This window comes from Dermacentor andersoni, chromosome 1 (genome assembly GCF_023375885.2).
Source record: "Dermacentor andersoni chromosome 1, qqDerAnde1_hic_scaffold, whole genome shotgun sequence".
Taxonomy (NCBI): Eukaryota; Metazoa; Arthropoda; class Arachnida; order Ixodida; family Ixodidae; genus Dermacentor; species Dermacentor andersoni.
The window spans coordinates 157,379,278-157,396,794 of record NC_092814.1 but is presented as its reverse complement, the minus strand read 5'-3'; the positions used below and the strand labels follow the sequence as shown (position 1 = coordinate 157,396,794).

Sequence of the window (17,517 nt, the reverse complement as noted above, 5' to 3'; positions counted from 1 at the left end):
GCGCACATGCTTTGGGAGTGCGGGTCGACATACCCCAAGTTGATCAAGGAGGAGTGGGCTTGCTTCTGCGTAGTCCCGCTCTGGACAAGCAAATCCTAGCTGTCGGGCGTGCCCGCGACCGGGCTGGTGGGCTAGACCTGCCGGTCCCGACGTGGGACTAACCGGGTGCGCGACGAGTTCGCGTCCTGGCCGGGCCTGCAATAAAGTTTCTTCACTCATTCACTCACTGTCTTGTTAAGTTTCCGTGGGAAAGCTGCTCGAGTTGGTTCGAGGCACCCTATGCACGAGCGTTGAGCTTACGAGAGTCTCTTCATCGACAGGCAAAGTAATTCGTGTGGTCCGTGGACATTTAGCTTACCAGTAAATTGACCAGCGTCCCCGCTTTTGTTTTATACCACTCAAAAACTCTGACGTGTTTGCTATTTCTCCCACTTACCAACTGAGAAAGTTGGGAGGCGATTCAACCTCCACTTGAAGTCGATGGAATACAAAGTCTTCCTGAGTGAGTTGAGGGTGAGAATGGTGTGTGTACACCACATAATTTATTCTGAGTGGACCACAGCGTCTAGATGACAGCGTCTGCGTCTTCGACTGGAGCCGCAGCCTCTCAGCGACAGCGTCTCAAAACACTAGCTGTCATAAAGGAACAATGCGAGAACGCTCCCCTTACCACCGCACAGCGTACAGTGCTACTGCACGGCGGTGCTACCTGCACCCATACCACTGGCCCTACAAAAATGGGTTTGACCTTTTAGTCACCCACGAGTAACCCTAGACACCTCCCTGTATATAATCCCATATATATCTTCGGGATCGGCGCCCATATTTAGACTGCACTATCTCCGGGATCTGCCCACAAAAGAGGGTAGAAACATTCCATACGGAAAAAAGAGGGGGGGGTAACTCGCTAAGAAAGCTTTTTGTTTAAAAGGAAAAGAATTCCGTATTTAAGTCCATCGTTGTTTCCGCTCGAGTGCTATATTCCTGAAGTGCACTCCCCCCTCATGTGGTCGTCACGTATGAATTATCTTTGCAGATATTCAGATATTTCCCTAACGCCGGAAAAGTCGACACGTTACCCTGGCACACAAGAGCAACGGAACCTGAGCTCACAACAGGTCTATCGATGATAGGATTTAAGTGCTTAAAATACATTTTGTTCGTTGTACAGCTTCGCATGGTTCTGTGAAGTTGGGCAGCGCCTAACAAAGCAGAATGCTTGTATATATTCTCGCGATCAGTTTTACCATGAGCAAGCCACGCCATATAAACAAGAGCGGTGCCAACAATCCTTTCCCCGCGTCTTTCAACGCTACATGCTATTGGCTTCCTGTGAGGAGCCGTTGTTCGGAGCGTGAAAATTTGACGCCACAACCTTGAAAGCTTCCTCAACAAATTTGTGCTGTTTCTCTGCTCTTTTTTATTTTCTTGCTAAAATATATTGCCGATAAGCACAGCAATGCAGTAATATATACTCATTCTTTACGTGCACTAAAGGCCATAAATCTAAAATCCGAATCTGAACCCTGCTAGGCGATATACTAAACATGCTGGTTTCTAACAAACGCGGAAGATCCATCCATTTATGCTGGGTCCCAAGCCATGTAGGGATAACAGGGAATGAAAACGCGGATGAATGTGCGTCCATGGCAGCACACAGAAAGATAACCTATACAACAATACCATTTAAAGATAGCATTCGAGCGATACGGAAGGCCTTGGCATCAAAATGGCAACACGAATGGGACTTCTGCCCAAGTAACAAGCCACATCTAAGGCTGTGCTTGGAGAGTGGAAGTCGTGTCATCGCCAAGAACTGTTCATTGAAATAATCTTATGTCGACTTCGAATTGGGCACACATACCTCACACACAATATTCTACTTAGAAAGGAAGAACAATCAGCATGCGAGAAGCGTCACGAACTTTTAACCGTGATGCAAATTTTAACCCCATGTACACGGATTAAAACTTTGCACAAATTATATCAACTACGTATACCTTTACACCACGCTTTAATTTTAGGAGACGATCCACTGGTGCCCGTGACTGACTTGCTTAGCTTTTAGATGAAACAGACATTTCATGTATACTCTAGATCAAAGCAGCTTTTGCTGGTTTTACATTTGATTTTCAAACACCCTGTGGCTGGCCCAGCATCGCCTAAGTCGATTGAGCGTCAATAAAACAGATTTAACTAACTAACTAACTAACTAACTAACTAACTAACTAACTAACTAACTAACTAACTAACTAACTAACTAACTAACTAACTAACTAACTAACTAACCAACTAATACCCGTGTCACACGGGCGTTTGGTAGCCCTTCCAACCGATAGCCAGTTGACTCAAAGGTCAAGTTCGAGCTGCTACACGGGCGGTTTCGAAGGCCGGCGAGTCAATAGTCTATCGAGTCAACGGAGCACCCTACAACTCTATCGAAATCTCGATGGCCTTTGAGCAACGGAAGCGGAAACATCGCGAACATGTCCTCTCGTTCACAGTGCGCTCGTACTCACGGTAAGAACAAATCAAACCAAAACACTCTAAAAACACTATATATGGGTTTTATTAATTATTCAATAAAGTATGTTTGCCACTTGATATGTGCGAACTGCGCATACTCTCGACAACAGCGACGTGCTTGTGTTCATTCATTCCTCCACGTTGCCTAGTACACTCTCCCTCTACTCCATGTGCCTTTTTTTAATGTATAAACAAACATAAAAAGAAATTATAGTGCTTTCAAGTGGTTTTAATGTTGTTTAACATAACGTGACATGAAAACGAAAATAAAGATCCGCAGCGCCACACAATTTTACGAGACACGCCTGAACCACTCAACGGACTTTGAAAAGTGCCGTGTAGCAGCGCGAAAACTCCTTTGAGTCGATAGAGTTGTGGCGTATCGAAGGCCGTCGGCTGGAAGGCCTTCCAAATGTGCCCGTGTGACACAGGTACTAACTAACTAACTAACTAACTAACTAACTAACTAACTAACTAACTAACTAACTAACTAACTAACTAACTAACTAACTAACTAACTAACTAACTAACTAACTAACTAACTAACTAACTAACTAACTAACTAACTAACTAACTAACTAACTAAATAATTAACTAACTAACTGACTAACTAACCGACTAACTAACTAACTAACTAACTTAATTTTATTGCTGAAGAAAACAAAAAGCAGAAACGAAAAAAAAACTGTTCCCTTTTTGTGTGTGTGCGTGTGTATTTCCACGTTTTCTTCCGACCTTCGCACTCTAGGCAGAAATCGATGCGTGCATGCCCGTACAAGTCTGTGCGCGACCTGTGCAACGCCTCACTCAATTCCATGTTGTGCTTCTACAGTCCGCGAAGTAAATTCGCAAGTTTTGCCTTCTGGAAAGTTTTGAGAGCACGCGTCTATACCTGCAACTTCTGCATCAACGTGGTGCGAAAGCAGTCACGTGCGAGGCTCTAGAAGACTCACTATGTTTATATCAGTGCACAAAGTACACGTTCGGCATAGTGCCCTGACAACTTCCTCGATGAATAAATAAATAAATAAATAAATAAATAAATAAATGCGGACAGGCCATAGAAAAGGTGGAGAAACACCCTATTCCATCACTTACGAGTGTATACATGTATGCAGCGTGGCTCGTGCGCTTCCCCCTGCCGCTTTCGTGTGTTCAGCGAAGCGTCAAGGCAGGAAGCACGTTGCCAGCGCAGCATCGCCGTACGTGTGATGCCTTGCTGCATAGCACGTTCATCGGAGAAGCCGGGTTACTCTTTAAAAGCCCGCAACCCAAGGCACCAACTTTTCAGCCTAAAAACTTCTAAACTGGGGCACAACCTCTGAGTGAAGCAAACCAAATTATGCCGCACTGAAATGACTTTCTTGAAAAGAAATATGACTTCAACAGCACAATAATTTTGATGTACACGTGATCGCACAATATTTCCTCTGGAATTCTGTTATTATTACCATTATTATTATTATTATTATTATTATTATTATTATTATTATTATTATTATTATTATTATTATTTACAAACATATTGTTACGTGTGGAAAGACACAAACAAAAGAGGCTATTTACACCGGAGCATGAATACCTTCTTCAGCAAGCGGGATAGCCGAAAGTGGACGTGGAGGAGCCCGAACGGCGAGACTAGAAATGAAATAGACTTCATACTCTGCGCTAACCCTGGCATCATACAAGATGTGGACGTGCTCAGCAAGGTGCACTGCAGTGACCATAGGATGGTAAGAACTCGAATTAGCCTAGACCTGAGGAGGGAACGGAAGAAACTGTTACATAAGAAGCCGATCGATGAGTTAGCGGTAAGAGGGAAAATAGAGGAATTCCAGATCAAGCTACAGAACAGGTATTCGGCTTTAACTCAGGAAGAGGACCTTAGTGTTGAAGCAATGAACGACAACCTTGTGGGCATCATTAAGGAGTGTGAAGTAGAAGTCGGTGGTAACTCCGTTAGACAGGATACCAGTACGCTATCGCCGGAGACGACAGATCTGATCAAGAAACGCCAACGTATGAAAGCCTCTAACCCTACAGCTAGAATAGAACTGGCGAAACTTTCGAAGTTAATCAACAAGCGTAAGACAGCTGACATAAGGAAGTATAATATGGATAGAATTGAACATGCTCTCAGGAACGGAGGAAGCCTAAAAGGAGTGAAGAAGAAACTAGGAGTTGGCAAGAATCAGATGTATGCGTTAAAAGACAAAGCCGGCAATATCATTACTAATATGGATGAGATAGTTCAAGTGGCTGAGGAGTTCTATAGAGATTTATACAGTACCAGTGGCACCCACGACGATAATGGAAGAGATAATAGTCCAGAGGAATTCGAAATCCCACAGGTAACGCCGGAAGAAGTAAAGAAAGCCTTGGGAGCTATGCAAAGGGGGAAGGCAGCTGGGGAGGATCAGGTAACAGCAGATTTGTTGAAAGATGGTGGGCATATTGTTCTAGAGAAACTGGCCACCCTGTTTACGCAATGCCTCATGACCTCGAGCGTACCGGAATCTTGGAAAAACGCTAACATAATCCTAATCCATAAGAAAGGGGACGCCAAAGACTTGAAAAATTATAGACCGATCAGCTTACTGTCAGTTGCCTACAAACTATTTACTAAGGTAATCGCAAATAGAATCAGGAACACCTTAGATTCCTGTCAAGCAAAGGACCAGGCAGGTTTCCGTAAAGGCTACTCGACAATAGACCATATTCACACTATCAATCAGGTGATAGAGAAATGTGCGGAATATAACCAACCCTTATAATATAGCTTTCATTGATTACGAGAAAGCGTTTGATTCTGTCGAAACCTCAGCAGTCATGGAGGCATTACGGAATCAGGGTGTAGACGAGCCGTATGTAAAAATACTGAAAGATATCTATAGCGGCTCCACAGCCACCATAGTCCTCCATAAAGAAAGCAACAAAATTCCAATAAAGAAAGGCGTGAGGCAGGGAGATACGATCTCTCCAATGCTATTCACAACGTGTTTACAGGAGGTATTCAGAGACCTGGATTGGGAAGAATGGGGGATAAAAGTTAATGGAGAATACCTTAGTAACTTGCGATTCGCTGATGATATTGCCTTGCTTAGTAACTCAGGGGACCAATTGCAATGCATGCTCACTGACCTGGAGAGGCAAAGCAGAAGAGTGGGTCTAAAAATTAATCTGCAGAAAACTAAAGTAATGTTTAATAGTCTCGGAAGAGAACAGAAATTTACAATAGGTAGCGAGGCACTGGAAGTGGTAAAGGAATACATCTACTTAGGGCAGGTAGTGACGGCGGATCCGGATCATGAGACGGAAATAATCAGAAGAATAAGAATTGGCTGGGGTGCGTTTGGCAGGCATTCTCAGATCATGAACAGCAGGTTGCCATTATCCCTCAAGAGAAAAGTGTATAATAGCTGTGTCTTACCAGTACTCACCTACGGGGTAGAAACCTGGAGGCTTACGACAAGGGTTCTACTTAAATTGAGGACGACGCAACGAGCTATGGAAAGAAGAATGATGGGTGTAACGTTAAGGGATAAGAAAAGAACAGATTGGGTGAGGGAGCAAACGCGAGTTAATAACATCTTAGTTGAAATCAAGAAAAAGAAATGGGCATGGGCAGGACATGTAATAAGGAGGGAAGATAACCGATGGTCATTAGGGGTTACGGACTGGATTCCAAGGGAAGGGAAGCGTAGCAGGGGGCGGCAGAAAGTTAAATGGGCGGATGAGATTAAGAAGTTTGCAGGGACGACATGGCCACAATTAGTACATGACCGGGGTTGTTGGAGAGGTATGGGAGAGGCCTTTGCCCTGCAGTGGGCGTAACCAGGCTGCTGATGATGATGATGACACCGGAGCCAGGCAGCCAGGCGGACACTCGTTCGCGCCAAGGGCACAGACCAACTTCATTGTCGTTCTCGCGGCGGCTGCTCTCTTGAGCATCGCTCGATGATATCGTAATACTACCCCCCTCCCCCTGGCGGCAAAAGCGCCGTCACGGTGCTGTTAAATATCCAAGGCGCGTGAAGAGTTGTAGGCCTTGAGTCGGGCGACGTGGACAATGTCACTGGTTGTCACAGTGGAGGACGTAGTGGGCGTGGCTAGAACGATTTCATAGGTGACATCGGTCACTTGGCGGAGCACGCGATATGGGCCTGTGTAACAGGAAAGCACTTTTTCACAAATGCCAACTTTACACGATGGTGACCAAAATAACACGAGGGTGCCGGGCACAAAATGGACATCACGGTGACGGAAGTCATAGCGTTGCTTCTGTTTGTCTTGAGACACTTGTAGACGAGCGCGCGCAAGTTGGCGAGCATGGGCAGCATGGGCAATTGCATCACGGGTATAATCGCTAGCTGAAGCTGTGGCGGACGGAAGCACTGTGTCCAGTGGTAGCGTCGGTTCTCGGCCATACAAGAGGTAAAACGGGGAAAAGCCAGCCGTTTCGAGACGGGAAGAGTTGCACGCAAAGGTAATGTAAGGTAGAGCCAGGTCCCAGTCACGGTGGTCGTCTGAAACGTATTTGGATAGCATGTCTGTAAGGGTGCGTTTCAAACGCTCAGTGAGGCCGTTCGTTTGGGGGTGGTAGGAGGTGGTAAATTTATGCTGTATTGAGCAGGCACGCATGATGTCGTCAATGACTTTGGCCAAAAACGTACTGCCACGGTCTGTTAGCAATTGACACGGAGCACCATGCATCAAAATGATATCATGTAGGAGGAAGTCCGCAACATCAGTTGCGCAACTGGTCGGAAGAGCACGGGTTACGGCGTAGCGGGTCGCGCAGTCCGCCGTGACTGCAACCCACTTTTTTCCTGATGTGGATTCCGGAAATGGGCCGAGAAGGTCTAAGCCGACATGATGGAAGGGCTTGGCAGGGATATCGAGCGGCTGCAGGTAATCAGCGGGGAGCTGGGAAGGCTTCTTGCGGCGTTGGCAAAGTTCACAAGCGCCGAGGTAACGTCGTACGGAACGGGCAAGGCCCGGCCAGAAAAAATGGCGACGTACACGGTCATAGGTTCGAGATACGCCGAGGTGTCCTGCCGTTAGTGCGTCGTGAAGCTCTTCTAAAGCGTTGGAGCGGATGTGTTTAGGTATTACAAGTAGCAACTCAGAGCCGTCCGGATGAAGGTTACGACGGTACAGAGTACCGTCGTGGAGGACGAAGAGGCGTAGAGCAGCATCGGCCGGAGAGTGTTCAAAACGATAGATGAGTGCTCTGATGTAGGCGTCACGACGTTGCTCGTCGGCGAAATGATGCAGCTGTGATACAGAGAATACGCAAGAAGCACTGGCAATATTGGAGGAGTCAGAGTCGTTAACAGGGTAACGCGACAAACTGTCAGTGTCTTCGTGCAGGCGGCCAGACTTGTACACCACGGAATATGAACATTCTTGTAGCCTCAAAGCCCATCGACCAAGCCGGCCTGTAGGATATTTTAGCGATGAGAGCCAGCAGAGAGCATGATGGTCAGTGACTACCGAAGAAGGGCGACAGTAAAGGTAAGGACGGAACTTCGCAACCTCCCAGACAACAGCAAGGCATTCTCTTTCCGTAATGGAATAGTTGCGCTCCGATGGTGCTAGGAGGCGGCTCGCATAAGCAATAACGCGATCCTGGCCACGCTGACGCTGGGCTAAGACGGCACCTACGCCATGACCGCTGGCATCTGTACGCAATTCTGTAGGGGCATCAAGGTCGAAGTGGGCGAGAATGGGTGGTGAGGTTAGAAGAGTGACGAGACGAGAGAAGGCGGCGGCTTTTGCAGTACCCCACGAGAATTGTACGCCTTTCTTCAAAAGATTAGTGAGGGGTCTAGCAATTGCCGCAAAATCTGGAACAAAACGACGAAAGTACGAGCATAGCCCTACAAAACTTCAAACGTTTGCGGCTGTCTTCGGAACCGGAAACTCTCGGACAGCGCGAGTTTTGTCGGGATCAGGCTGTACCCCGGAAACGTCAACGAGATGGCCCGGAAGAGTAATTTGGCGGTGTCCAAAACGACATTTGGACGAGTTAAGTTGCAGCTTCGCCTTTCGAAATACATCAAGTACAGTTGTTAGACGCTCAAAGTGAGTGTCGAACGTTGGCGAGAAGATGATGATGTCGTCGAGGTAGCAGAGGCATGTGGACCATTTGAAACTTTGGAGAAAGGAGTCCATCATAAGCTCAAAGGTGGCAGGGGAGTTGCATAATCCAAACGGCATTACTTTAAATTGGTATAGGCCATCAGGTGTGATGAACGCGGTTTTTTCTCTGTCCATATCGTCAACAGCAATATGCCAGTATCCAGAACGAAGATCAATAGAAGAAAAATAGCTGGAACCATGCAGGCAGTCAAGAGCGTCGTCTATACGGGGGAGCGGGTAGACGTCTTTCTTTGTAATGTTGTTCAGATGACGGTAGTCTACACAGAAGCGCTACGTACCGTCCTTCTTAACCAACACCACAGGTGACGCCCTGGGACTCGAAGAAGGCTCAATGACGTTTTTATCTAGCATTTTGTTCACTTCACTTTCAATTGCTCGGCGTTCCGACGCAGAAACTCGATACGGTCGTCGGTGAATAGGCGTAGCATCGCCAGTAAGAATCCGATGCTTGACTGCGAGCGTCTGGCCTAAAGGGCGATCGTCGAAGTCGAAAATATCTCGGTAGGACGATAATACTTGGCAAAGGTCTTCAGCCTGCGCAGAGGACAGGTCCGTCGCAACCATTTTCTTTATGTTGGGATCGGCGCCCGAGGCTGGCGCGAGGGGCCTGCCAAGCTCGCGAGAACCATCGGTCGATAACGTTGCCACGTGATGGTCGCCGAAAAAATCAACGGTGGCAAGGTAAATACATTGCGGTAGAATTTACTTTTCCAATCCAAAGTTAAAGACAGGCATGAGAGTGCGGTTCGTAGTAATAGTAAGTATACTGTGAGGCACGGTAACGTCATACTATAGTGCAATGTCGGGCAGAGGAGTGACGAGGCAGAATGTGCGGAGAGAAAATCGAGGCCGAGAATGAGGTCGTGGGGGCAATGAGCAATTACGGTGAAGAGGACAGGAGTGTGGCGGCTGGCGATGCTGACACGTGCCGTACACATGCCGATGATAGTCACAGTACCGCCATCCGCAACCCGGACGACGCGTGCCGACGCTGGGGTGAGGAGCTTGTTCAGTCGTCGTCGGAAGGCAGCACTCATAATATAAATATGTGCTCCTGTATCGAGGAGTGCCGTGACAGGATAGCTGTCAACGTCAACGACAAGAAGGTTTTGGTTCGTAGGTAACGTGAGCAGAGGATTTGAGGGCAGGGTCGACAACGCAGCTTCACCTCCAGAAGCTGCAGTGCCTAGTTTTCCGGCTGGATCCGAGCGGCGATAGGCGGTGAAGACAACCGACGGGGTTGGGGCGAACGAGACTGATGGCGTCGAGGTGAGGGCGAGCGGCTGTAGCGAAGGTTCGGAGCAGGAGCATCAGCGGCAGTGGGTGCACGGCGAGTGGTACAGGGAACAGAAGGTCCAAAGGTGCGGGAATAAGCAGCGGCGGCGTATGCCCGAGGAGGTGGTTGCCATCGGTTGCGGCGTTGACGAGCGACGTGGCCGATGCGACAGCAGTGGAAGCAGATCGGCCTGTCATCAGAGGCACGCCATTCGGACTGGTTGCGGCGAGATGTGGCAGAAAAGGACTGCCGGGGAGGAGGAGGGCCGCTAGAGAACTGGGGTACGGTGGGTTGAGAAGTGGAACACACGGAGTTCAGACCCATGTTATCAAATTCCTGTCTGACGACGCCCTGAATCATCGCAATGGTGGTTGCTGGCCGATCGGGAGGCGTCGTGGAGAAAGCTGGCGAACAGGCGGCCTCGAGTTCGCGGCGAACAATACGGGTGACGTCGTCACAAGTGGTGGTCTGACGCGATCGACCCTCACATGTCGACGTTGCAGCAGTGTTGGGTAGCCGCGTGATGTAGTGTGAGATACGGCGGCCTTAACTTGTTCAAGGCGACGGCATTCTTTTATGATGGCGTCGACAGTCGAGACGTTGCTGAAAACAAGCAAATTGAACGCGTCGTCGGCGATGCCTTTTAGCACATGTGCTACTTTATCTGCTTCGGACATATTATCGTCAGCTATGCGGCATAGAGCCAAGACATCGAGGATGTATGAAACGTATGGCTCTGTAGATGTCTGAACACGAGACGCAAGAGGCTTTCTCGCGGCAACCTTGCGCACAATGGGGTCGCCGAACAGTTCCCGTAGCTTTTCTTTGAAACTGTCCCAACTGGTTATCTCGTCGTCGTGCGTTTGGTGCCACACGCGTGGGGTGCCGCCGAGATAAAATATGACATTGGCGAGCATAATCGTTGGGTCCCACCTGTTATTAGCACTGGCGTGTTCTTAGAGCTTGATACATTTGTTAACGTCCTGTCCCTCCAGGCGAGAGAACACACCAGGGTCGCGATGTTGGGCAATCGTGACGATTGGAGCAGTCGGACAAGCTCAAGCCATTGCAGAGGGGGGCTCGTCACCGGGAGGCATGGTGACAAGCTCTATGTGCCGACCACTTCGGAGTTCCGTGGCGAGGACGGGGATCGCTAACCTCCACCAGAATGTCACGTGTGGAAAGACACAGACGAAAGAGGCTAATTACAGGCTATTTACACTGGAGCCAGACAGCCAGGCCGACACTCGCTCGCGCCAAGGGCGCTGACCAACTTCATCGTCGTTCTCGCGGCGGCTCGTCTCTTGAGCATCGCTCAATGATATTGTAATAATATTCCTCGTCGTTTTTTGTCGGAAGTCAACCTTTAAATCGCTCTTTCCAGGCTTCAGCGCTGATAGCGCTCCGTAATGTCTGCACAAACTTATCAGCTTGAGAACATTTCGGTCGGTGCAGTATACATCATTTTTCTTACGGGATATTGAGTCGCAGGTAAAGATGCAGCGTGCGTTTGCCCTACCTACCTGTATTGCACTCCATCGATCGATCACAAACCAAACATCGTTGCGCACTCTCACTCCTCTTTCCACCTTTCTAATAAATTGTTACCAAGTAGCCAAAGAGCGTACTGTAGAATGGTCGACACTTGGCGTCAGCGTTTGCCTCCGTGTAGGTTTATTCCAGCATGCACTCTCTTGCGTACCTCACAATTCATAATGAGCTACGATAGGTCCATGTTGAAGGCGATTGAGCGAAGTGCGAAAAATGCACGAACGCGGGTGTGCAGAATATGCGGCTTCATCAATAATGTTATGTGTGGACTTGTAGATAAAATCCGCATTTTTTTCACCTTTTTGACGGAGTGGGTAGCTGTCCGCACGTATACACAACCACCCTGCCCAACCAAAGATATCCTGCTAAATCAGACAACACGGTTTTAGGCTCTCTACCAACACGTTTTCAATTTTATTTCTCATCCTGTCATTGCGCCTTCCGACGAAAGAGTTCTGCATGTTTCCCGGCCCGAAAAGGCGCCTGCAGTCGTTGTGCCGCAGTGGCGACGACCATTGCTAGTATTTCATTTCATTTCAGTTAATTGTTATTTCTCAAAGACCCCCGAGGGGGTATTACATAAAGGGTGGGTTTTTGTACAAGCAATATTGTTGTCACAAGGATCAATGTGTTGTTACATCTGATATGTGCATGAAGCTTGATGGGCAGGTGATAGTGGCGATGATGTGACAAAGGCCGTTCCAGTCTTTTGCTGCTCTGGGAAAACATGAAGCAGGAAATGTTTTAGTACAGCCACGTGGTCGAGGAACTTGTAGCGCATGACCAGTGCGATGAGATAGGTGAGTTGCAGGGATAATGTAAGGATAATTAAGTCGCGAGTGAAAAAACTTGTGAACTAGAGAGAGGGTTGCAACGGGTCGGCGACAAGACAAAGGTGATAAGCTACACTCGGCTTTGAAGGAGGCAGTGCTGATTTCACATGAATGCGACGCATGAATGAACCTGGCAGCACGATATTGAACGGATTCTAAAAAATATTTGTGAGACCTACTTTGGGTGGGTTCCAGATGGGAGATGCGTACTCTAACTTAGCTGTGACTAATTATTTGTAAGCAAGTAGTTTTACGTGTCTCGGAGCGTTACGTAAATGACGTTTTAAGAAACCCAAAGTTCTTTTAGCTGATGACGTGGCTTAAGCAATGTGCGCCTTCCAGGACATATTGTTAAGTATGGTAACTACAAGGTATTCATGAGTGGTTACTGATTCAACGGGGACGTTAGCTATGTTATAAGTGAAGTGAAGGGCATTTTGACTACGAGTGAAGAAAATGAGCTTGCATTTAGTAGGGTTTAGGGACATTAGCCAGTCGTCACACCATTGTAGGATGTGGTCGAGGTCTTTGTAAAATCATGTGGTCAGATGGGCTAGCAATGGCTTGGTAAATAACGCAGTCGTCAGCAAACATTCGGATATTAGAAAGTACATGCAAAGGTAGGCCGTTAATGTATATTAGAAATAGAAGATGACTGGGGACAGAGCCTTGAGACACACCCGATGACACTGAAAGTGGGCTGGACCATTTGTTATTTGTGAACACTAGTTGTGAACAGTTAGTCAAGAATTCTTTTATCCAATTCAGTACATCCGGGTGCAAGTTTAAGATGGACAATTCTAAAATGAGGCGTTTGTGGCGTACTTTATAAAAGGCTTTCGCGAAGCCAAGGAATGTGGAGTCGGTGTGTACGTTAAGGTCAATGTTGGTATGAAGGTCATGAACAAAGATGGCAAGCTGAGTTTCGCAGGAGAGACCCCTACGAAACCCATGTTGACAATGGTGAAATAAGTTGTGAGAGTCGAGGAAATTCATAACGTAAGAGTAAATGACGTGCTCCATGAATTTACAAGGTACGCTGGCCGAGGACATTGGTCGGTAGTTCAGAGGTGAGTTTTTGTTACCTGATTTGAAGATGGGAACGACCGTTCCTACTTTCCAGTCATCTGGAATGATGCCTGTTGAAAGAGGTTGCGAAAATAATAAAACAAAATAAGCCCGAGCAATGTGCCCTATATTTTTCTAGTTTCGCGTTAATGTTTTGCAGTCCAGATGCTGATGACAACTTGATATTTTCGTTGAGGCGCGAGATACCATCAACAGAAAAACTGATTACAGGCAAGAAAGATGTGATACATGACATGGAAAGAAGTGTTCACTTCTTTAGTGAAGACAGGTGAAAAAGTGTTGTTGAAAGCATCGGCGCATTTCGCGCCTAATATAACCTCTCCAGAGCCGTTAATGTGGTAGTAACTACTGCTTGGGGGTTAATTATCTGCCAAGACTTGCGGGAGTTATTAGTTCACATATTAGGCAAGTCACTGTTACTTAAAACAAATTTGCTGTTACGGATTGCTGTGAGATAAGCTTTTTCAGCTCCATCATATTTGTCGCAGTTTTTGGCGCCTCCTTTGAGTTTGGTATTCCGGAATAAACGTTTTGTATTGTTATCTAAGCGGTGCAAAGTTTCGTTAAACCATTGTTTTGACTTTTTGCACGGATAGTAGTTTAGGAATGAACATAGGTATTAGCTCGGTTAGATTCTGCTTAAAGCTGAGCCAGTTTTTCTGAACAGAAAAATGGTAAAAATTAGTCTCAAATGTCGACAAGAAAGTGCTAAGTTTATTATTTATGGCATCATAATTACCGTTGTCGCATAAGGTTATTGTTTTTTTTTTTTGTGCGTGTGATGGGCAATAGGGCTGAAACTAAAGTCTACATGAATAACTTTGTGGTCACTAAGTTCGCGGAGATAGGGATTCGAAGTCAGGTTATCGGGGATGGATTGTTATTATTAAATCCAAAATGTTAGAGGAATCGCACGTGACAGGCGTTGGCTGAGTTACTAACTCTGTGTTAGGTTATAGTCAAGGCAAATATCAAGAAAATCTCTAGCTTTTGTTGTGTTAGCTGCAGCAGCTTCACCGCTCCAAGTAATGCCAGGAAAATTGAAATTGCCAAAAAGAACGAGATCGGCTTTAGGATGTGCCAATGTAAGCTGGCTTAAAATATTATTAAGTGCGCGAGAAAAGTAAAGTTGGGATTGTTAAATGGCCCCCATTTAAAGCAAATGCCCGATTATACAGACTGCGGTAAAGCTCGAACTAACACCTATAAAATTTCTGAATCGGAGTCAATGTTAATTGCAGAACGTGGTAATTGCTTACTGGCTGCAATAAGAACATCGACACCGCGAGTGCTTTTACGGTCTTTCCGGTAAACATTGAAATTCGGTCGATCTGCGAGCACTTCTGCGTCGGAAACGTCGCTCGATAGCCATGTTTCTGTTAGTATCAGGACACTGCTATCCGAAGACTTGAGAAGATGAGACAGGTGTTCACGTTTAGGTATGAAACTTGGAATGTTTGTGAAGATTACGGAAAAAGAAAGGTTAATTAGCTTTTGGTCTAGGGCGAAAATTGACGATAACTGCTTGATGCTGACCCGGTTGCTATTGAATTTCTTGCACTGTTTTTGAGGTTTCATTGAATATATAGCGTTCCGAGCCGATGGGCAGTGTTATATAGTTTGGGAATAAGGGATGTTTGCAAGACTTGTGTCTTGCAAACGTGACTAAGTGACTTCTGGCATTCTGAACCCTGCGTGAAAAATCCTCACCTATGCTGTAGGTCGTTACTTTAAACTTTCGTCCGTTTGAAAGGTTCCCGTCTTTTGGTTTTGTAGAACGTGAACTTTGCTATTATCGGCCTACATCTCCCCCCCGTGTGGCGACCTAAGCGACGCACGCGAGCAGTTTCTTTAGGGTTAATATCTGTACCTAAGTGGTCACGGCAACGGCGAATGATTTGCTCAGATTCGGCATGCGATTCAGATGGTTTGGCGTCTGGAAGGCCGTAGAAGATTAGATTATTACGTCGCGACCTGTTTTCGGCATCATCCAATGTCATCTGTTAGGCGTGCTGTATGGGTGACGTTATTTTTTTGATAAGTTCCAGTTCGGCTTGGAGGGGTGGCAGAGAATGGCAGTGCTTTTTAATATCGGCCATTCTCTTAGGTCACATGGGGCTTCCTTCGTTGCTAATAGTTGGCTGTGTAGTCCCTGCGCTTCACTCATCAGCGTTAACTGTGCCGCAGAAAGTTCTCGTAATTCGACGAGAATAGGATCAGGGCCAAGGTTTGACTCAACGTCTCCCGACAACAAAAGTAATAACAGTGGCGTACCAACTATTTCTCGAGTTGTGGGGGTGGAAAACCGCAAAGTATCTGACTCTCTCTCATATAGATATATATTGCCACTTGTACTACTTTATCTTTATCGGGCGACCACGTTTCATGGCCTGTCACGTTATCGCACAGCGCAGGACGCGCCTACATGTATCGGAAGTTTGTGGAATGTTATCGATGGTTACATCCGCTGTCTGTCACCGAACCTTGTGTAATCTGATTACATGTATGAGCGATGCGAATAGTGTAGAACTTTGTGGAAGACACGCGGGTCCCAGAGACTACTCTGGAACGTTCAAAGTCTGATGTATAAAAGCCGACGCGCTTGACCCGCTGATCAGATTTTCGCCGATCGCCGAGTGTGTTCGCCGCTATCGTTGTTCTTTGAGTGCAGTCTGCTTTTGAGGGCACAAGTTCGCCCAATAAAATGCTAGTTTCGTGAATCACAGTTTTGCTGCTTTCTTTACTGTCACTACCACGTGACAATATCATAAGAAGCCAACAAAGGCACCAAGGACAACAAAGGGGAAATTACTCGCACTTACTAATTGAATTAAAGAAATGATAAATTAATGAAATTGAAAGTGTGTGAAAAAGCAACTTGCCGCAGGTGGGGAACGATCCCACGTCTTCGCATTGAGCGTGCGATGCTCTACCGATTGAGCTACCGCGGCGCCGTTTTCCCATCCGCTTTCTGGGGTATACCTTTTACTACTAAAACTTACCCCCGGAGTGTTAGCCGTAATGCGAAGACATGCGTTCGTATCCCATATGCGGCCAGTTGTTTTTTCATCCATTTCATTTTGAATGATTTATTATTTCTTTAATTAAATTAGTAAGGACATGCACACACACACCTAGTTGCACTTACAGCGCAAATTTATTTCCACGCACCAGCGAGAAACCGGACTATTTATTCATTTATTTATTATTTGCAGTTTGAAAATACTTTACAAGGCCCCTACATGGGTCTGAGTAAAGGTGGCATAGAACAAAGTACGCACATAAACGTGACAAACTCGCGACAATATCAAAATTGAAAAAAAAAAAACCCAGCCACGTGCACAGAATAAAAATTGCAGAAACATATTAACCACATGCAGCCGTTTATCAGATCAACAGAAACAACTCATTACGTTAGTAAACAAATGTACTATAGTGCAAGGCAAAAAATTAAGAGAAAACGAAAGAGTGAGTATGATAGCATGGGTTAACACAGGATAAGCTATTTGAACGAGTGCCGCAATTTTTCACGGTCAGCTTCTGCAACTACTCGTGTAATCGGGGAGACTGTTCCAGAGACAAATCGCACGTGGGAGTTTAGACGAGTTGAATGCTTCACTTTTAATGTAGATGCGCTGAAGCTAAGATGACTGAGTAATCTGTGTGACGTGTATGATGAAGTTTCTAGGCGTCGGGAGCAGTTTGTATCGCACAGGCGTACCTGTAAAATACGCCTTATTTAATTTCTCTTTTGTGGGTTTACGCGCTTTTATGGTGAATGGTGGGCGTTATTCACATTTGTACTAGTAAAGGTACCCCCCCTCATATGCATAGAAAAGTTACCTTGGGTTGGGCCCCCCCGAAAAAGAATCCTGGGTACGTGCCTGTATATATATATATGTATATATATATTGAGAAACACTACAATAAGTGAAATAGCCTGGAAATGCGCCTATCAGTTATTTTTATATTTCCCAGACGTTTATCAATCACACATTGCGAACCATGGGGGCCACAAAAATTATTTGAATTTGCGTTTATTTTTTCGACTATATCAAGTTTCAAGATAATGCAGGG

At 46.3% G+C, this 17,517-nt stretch overlaps 1 non-coding gene across 1 annotated transcript; it reads right to left on the bottom strand.

Moving 5' to 3' along the window:
* Nucleotides 1-16,319: 16,319 nt before the first annotated feature.
* On the bottom strand, nucleotides 16,320-16,391 carry TRNAE-CUC (transfer RNA alanine (anticodon CGC)). Its single transcript has one exon. It is a non-coding gene; the product is annotated as a tRNA-Glu (tRNA).
* Between the last annotated feature and the right edge of the window lie 1,126 nt (nucleotides 16,392-17,517).